General features: G+C 54.4%; 1 long non-coding RNA gene across 3 annotated transcripts; it reads right to left on the reverse strand.

The window, feature by feature from the left end:
- Positions 1-498: 498 nt before the first annotated feature.
- Positions 499-5,413, reverse strand: LOC147582837 (uncharacterized). 3 transcript variants are annotated; one of them, XR_015249561.1, is made up of 4 exons: positions 4,121-4,719; positions 3,105-3,907; positions 1,651-2,230; positions 499-1,403 (listed from the first exon to the last, which is right to left on the reverse strand). It is a non-coding gene; the product is annotated as an uncharacterized LOC147582837 (long non-coding RNA). The 3 variants fall into 3 exon arrangements; XR_015249560.1 differs by lacking the exon at positions 4,121-4,719 and adding an exon at positions 4,765-5,413 and having other exon boundaries at positions 499-2,230; XR_015249559.1 differs by having other exon boundaries at positions 499-2,230; positions 4,121-4,703.
- Positions 5,414-6,000: the final 587 nt, after the last annotated feature.

Below are 6,000 nucleotides of genomic sequence, written 5' to 3' on the forward strand. Positions count from 1 at the left end.
TCAACGAACAAAAAAGGAAACTGAGGGAGCGAAGAGAGGGCAGGAGTGTGTTGAAGGATTTTTTTTTTTTTTTACCTCGATACCCTGGGTTCGTTGTCTCTCCGTGTCGAAGAGTGAAGAAGAGGACAGAATTAAATGAGCAGCAGGCAGAGGTTAATCAGAATATACGAAAGTAAGAACAGCGGGAAAGCTCTCTCTTTGCAGAGAGGGGGCGTTCAAAGGTGAACGCCCCCGGGGGCGCCTGGGTGGCGCAGTCGGTTGAGCGTCCGACTTCAGCCAGGTCACGATCTCGCGATCTCGCGGGATCTCGCGATCTCGCGGTCCGGGAGTTCGAGCCCCGCGTCGGGCTCTGGGCTGACGGCTCGGAGCCTGGAGCCTGTTTCCGATTCTGTGTCTCCCTCTCTCTCTGCCCCTCCCCCGTTCATGCTCTGTCTCTCTCTGTCCCAAAAATAAATAAATGTTGAAAAAAAAAAAATTAAAAAAAAAAAAAAAAAAGGTGAACGCCCCCGACTGTAGGCAAGGGTCTTTGTTTTCTAGGGTTCTGGTCACCCCCGCTTGCCTTCGCCTCGTTCCTTCTCAGGTCCAACCTCCTTGGCTGGATCGCTCTCGGTGCTGGGTCATCCACTCCGGATTGGCTCGGCTCCATTGTGTGAGAAACCGGCCGGTAGTCATACTGCCCCTCCTATAACGTGAGTTTTATGGTTCACCTATTTTAGTCAGGTATTTTGATGGTCAGATTCCTGAGGGAAACCCGAGGGGGGTGGGTAGTGCCTGTTACATTCTCAAGAGGAACCGCAAGGTCTAAGGGGGCTTGCTGTGGTCAGACACTCCCAGCATTGTTCCAAAATGTGTATTTTTCCCCACCCGGGGACCTCAGGTCCTAACCTTTCCCTCTCTGCCAAATTTATCCTATCTTTGCCCTATCAGAAGTTGACTAAGGCCACATGGTTAAGAGAGAAGGCAGGTCTCTGCCTCCTGCGTGCCGTTGGCTACGTTCTTACTGCCTCCCCAAAGGACACCACGGGCCCAACCTGCAGGTCAAAGCACGGAGCCAGTCCCTGTGTCTGATGACCTTCACAGCCAGATAGGATCAGTCGCTCGGCGAGGTTGTCCCGCCTCTCGAGAAGTCGGTCTCTGGAAGCCCAGACCTGCCCACTGCTCCCCAGCCCGGAACAGTTGGCCTGCTAGCTGGAGAGTGAGCCCACGGGGCTCAGGAACTGAGGCCAGCCCCAGAGACGTGCCCATGCCCTAGACTCTGCCGGTCCTGGCCGTGCCAGCTCTGGACGAGGCACAGAAGGGCTCGGAGAGAGGACTCTTACCACACAGCTTCCTTGTGCGAGCCAGGGAAAGAAACTGGACCTGATCTGGCCGGCTTTCTGCAGAATGGCAGGACCGAAGTCAACCTGGTTGGAAATGAAAGAATCCCGGGGTCTGCTACGTATGAGGGTCCAGAGGGACCCCCGTCCGCCGCTTGCCCTGCTCCTGCTTCACATGCCGACTTCCTGACAAGATAAATTGTCCCCACCCCCGTTTGGCTTGTGACTCCCCGCACCCACGGCCGGTTTCTCATGCCTCTGACAATTGCACTTTGTCTCTGAATACCCGAAACACGAGACCAAGACTTCTTTTCCCCTTTAGCACTTATCTTACTTGGTTATCTCTTCAAGGCAACGAAGGCCAGTTTGGGGAGGGGGGCTTGTGGGCAGGCATCTTTTTTCACCAGACTCTGTGGTCCTTGTTCAGACAAACGGGGTTTTCTGCGTGTTTTGAGGACGTTGATTCACCCCCAAAGGAGACCCCTCTACCCCGGAAGCGGCCTTTGCTTCTGTACCAGACCAGGAGAACAACAGTCCTGAGGGGCCTCGATTTCTATATAATTCAACTTGGAAACATTTCAGGGTTCCACAGCTAAGTTAGAAGCCCCAGCCCCCGATGAGACCTGCTGGCTGGACCCCCACCCCGGGGGGGCTGTCGTCACTGAGTCTCCGTGGGATGAAATCTCCCCCCCCATGGCGAGAGGAGCTGGGGGCGTGTTAAGACTTACTGAGTTTCAGGAATTATTCCCAGCACGGACCAGAAAAGGCATTTTTGTTCTGAGCCACATCATAGGCAAGCAGGAGAATTTGCATCGTTATCAGTGAACGCAAGGCGAGGCTGGTGTTCGGTTCCAGAGCAATTATCGTTGTTTCCCATAGAGTGAACTGCGCCGCCAAGTGGATCCATTTTCTCGCTGCAAAATAAGGGCGTTGGATTGTCTTTGCGGTAACCGTGCAATTAGTTCTTTTCGCCCCGTGCTTTGCCGGGTGCTGCCGTCTTTTCTCTGCGAGTGCGTTTGCAACGGCATTTCACGGCAAATCTGCTCTCACTCTGTTGCAAAGTCAGAGGATATGCTGGCTGACTCTGTGGCACCTGAACTCAAGGGCCCCCGTGAGTCAGTGTAGAGATGAGGAAGCCGAGATCGGAGAGGATAAGTGACCCATCCAGGGACACTCCATGCCAGCCCTGGGGACATCTGTTTCTCCGGTCGTCTAGAATGAGCTCCTACGTGGGACATCCTGGGGGATGTACGAGAGTCCACACACACACACACACACACACACACACACACACGGGGCCCTGCGCACCGCCAGCACCCAGCCCCCCATCAACACTAAAAGTCGCACACAAACAAAACTTTGGAATCGAGGGAATGTTGAGACACGAGTGATTCGGGCCACAACCCGGGTCTGCTCCGTCTATAACATACAGCTTGAGGGAGAGAACTAAGGCGGGGGTTGTAAGATCAGGGCAGACCCTAGTTTTGTCTTATCCCGATGAGCTGTCACTTTCCACCCAATGTAGTTGTGCACATATGCTACCTGGCCTGTGGCTTCGACTTCCCACGTGGAGACGTCCATGCCTCACGGAAACAAAGACCGCCCCGGCTTCCAACAAGAAGAGAGACTCAGCCGGCACGGTGTGGCCAGTTTTCCAAAAGAGGAGAGAGGGAGAGAAGGCAAAACCAAAGCCACCACGGACCTCAGGCTCCGTGCCAGTGAATGTGGACAGAGATACCCCAGCGGGACTTTATGGATGGAAATGGCCTTGGTATGTATCTTACCCACCTCCACACTGTGCAGGCGAAGAGAGTGACATCGGGTTAAATTTCCAGGGGAGCTGGGACTGGAATCAACTCAGGTCTCCTGAGTCTGGGTTCTGGGTCGCCTGGGCACGTGAGCCTTGTCTCCCTGAGGACGTATTTGGCCGCAAGCCACAGGCCGCCCGATCCAAATGGCTCAAAGTGGTGTCGCTGTCTCACGCTGCCCAGAGTAGAGCAACGCTGGGCACGGAGTGGGAGCGGTTCTAGACTCTGCTTGTCCCGACGTTGACGGTGAGTCTCCTGCCATCTCCTCGTGCCACAGCCTCCGCATAAGCAGCCGGCATCCTGCGGAGGTGACACTGCTCTCTGAAGGGCGAGGCCATTCCCGGGACGGACGTGGCCTGTGATGTCGAAGTCCGCCACGTGCATCATTTCTGGGTGGCACGCGCCCCTTGTATGCCTTGCCATAAGCCTGACAGAGAAATCTCGAAAGAAAATACACAAGGTTTTGTGGAGCCACTATTCCCATGAGCCACTAATGACTGAAATGGGAGATAACCAGCCCTCTAAGAAGGTCCGAGCACCTGGTTATTAACATTCACTTAACAAGCCTTACGTGCCCATCTTTGTGGCAAAGATCAGGCTTTGTGAACGTGCACCGAGCAAAGTGGTTTACCCCTAGATTCACTTTTATTTCTTCACCGTGGAAAGAATATGCCCACAAAACCGTGGCCCTCCTGAGGGAAGATTCCCTGAGGATATAATTTGCTGTCTCTGCTGGGTGAGTGCACATTCAGTCCAAGATTACGGTCTTCGGACGTTGCCAGGCTGTGGAGAGAAGCGAAAAGGGTTAGGTCACAGGGTGGTGGGTGGGTGGAGGGTGTTGGACACCTGCCCACATCCTAGGGAGGGCTTCTGAGAAGCCTCTGCTGTACATCCGCTCCCTACACCCAGCCATTGTTGGCACACCTTCAGAATAGAAGACTGGACCTCAGAATCGTCTTTGCTTTTTAACTGAGGGAAAATACACATAAGACCAACCCGTCTTACGGGGCGCCTGGGTGGCCCAGTCGGTTAAGCGTCCGACTTCGGCTCAGGTCACGATCTCGAGGTTCGTGAGTTCGAGCCCCGCGTCGGGCTCTGCGCTGACAGCTCGGAGCCTGGAGCTTGCTTCGGATTCGGTGTCTCCCTCTCTCTCCGTCCCTCCCTTGTTCACTCACTCTGTCTGTCTGTCTGTCTCTCTCTAAAACGAATAAACATTAAAAATTAAAAAACCCAACCCATCTTCAAGTGCACAATTCGGAGGCAGTCTCTGTCTAGTTTCTGACACCTTGAATCCCCTCCCCGAAGGAGACCCCCTCTCCCTGTTAAGCAGGATTAACATGATATTTTCAGGGCTTTTTCAACTACGTGATCCTATGGCTCCAGAATAGAGACTCATTCAGCTCTGCAAAAATACCCTCCAGACTGCGAAGGCATTAGGATTACTCCATAAATGTAAAACAGGTAAATATTTGTCCTGAACAAACACAACTGGGGTGGACCGCTGGGCTCGCCTTGGCAGATGATTGCGTGGCAAATTGTTGCACAGCTGAACATGTTTTCCTGCTGTTTGGAAACCTCCATGGCTGGGCCAGTCAGCGCCCTTGGAGGCCACAGAGGCCCGAATTGACTTGCACGCATACCTTTGGATCCAGGGCGAGGCGTGGGATTCACACCGCTAGTTTCTCATCACCTTCTGGAAAACGGTTGTCCCTTTTCATCTTTACCGAGGAAGGGTCCTCCGAGTTCAGATTCCTGAACCGAGGGGCATTTTTGCGGTCACCCCGATCAGTGGGGCAGGGGGCGGGGTGGTGAGGGGAGGCCACGATCGATCGTGCCGTTAAGAGCCTCAGCTTGGGAGGATGTCCTGTTTGCAGCCTCGGAGCCTCCCCTGTTTTACGTCGCCAAGAAAAGAATTGCTTGTGATTGGTGGATTTTGAATGTGCTCTGGCTGAATTTCTGGTTCAAACAAAGATCCAATCTGGACGCCCAGTAGGTGCCACCGATGGGGTCAGAAGGGCTGCCTGTGAGGAGGGCCTGAGCGCGGCCCACGGGGCCCTCCTCCCCTCCGCTGTGAGGAGGCTCAGTGGAATCCTTCCACGTCCCTCAGAGCACAGTGTGGACATCACCCATCTAAACTCGCAGGAAATCCAAGCACCGGTGGGGACGGTCTTTGGACTCTCTGGGTTTTTGGTTTGTTTTTTTTTTTTATCAGCCCTCAAGTAACCAAGAAACACCCATGCCTGTCTCCTTCAAACTGTTCCTAGCATCCTTTGTGAGATCCTACCCAAGTTCAGGGCTTCCTCTCCCACTGTTGACCCGGAAGTCGGCCGTTCCCCACCCCCACGCTCACCTGCCCACACCTTTTGAGTTCTGGCAAGCCCTGCCCCTGTCTCCGTGCCGTCGTCACCGCTCTGCTCTGCTTGGGCATTCCGGAGGCCTGCGCCCTCCCTCCTCAGACCCTCAGACCCAGCCTGCCGCTTAACCGCCACCGCCTAGTGGGTGTGGAACCCCACGAGGAGAAGTGGAGAAGTCACTTTGGGGTCTGAAGCTTTGTTTTCCCCAGTGCCTCCTGGTTCCTTCTCCTTCTTGCAACAAAAACCAGTTCTGTCTGGGATCAACGTTTTATATGTTGTTAAAAAGAGGAGCAGTCTTGTATCTCAGGACACAGGGGGCCAAGCCACCCCCGAAAAGTCAGGGGTCCCTATGGCGTTTCCTCCAGAGATGACAGATGCAATTCGCATCGTGAGCCCAGCAGAGGGCGCCGTCCACCGTCCCCAGCCACACCGGGAGCATGAAAACTCCTTGCAGGGGGTGGACCAGCCTGTGGTCTTCCTTACAACTTAGCCTACGGGGAAATGGGGGGAAATTCAGATGTC

Source organism: Puma concolor, chromosome A3, assembly GCF_028749965.1.
Source record: "Puma concolor isolate L17-30 chromosome A3, mPumCon1.1.hap2, whole genome shotgun sequence".
NCBI classification, from domain to species: Eukaryota; Metazoa; Chordata; class Mammalia; order Carnivora; family Felidae; genus Puma; species Puma concolor.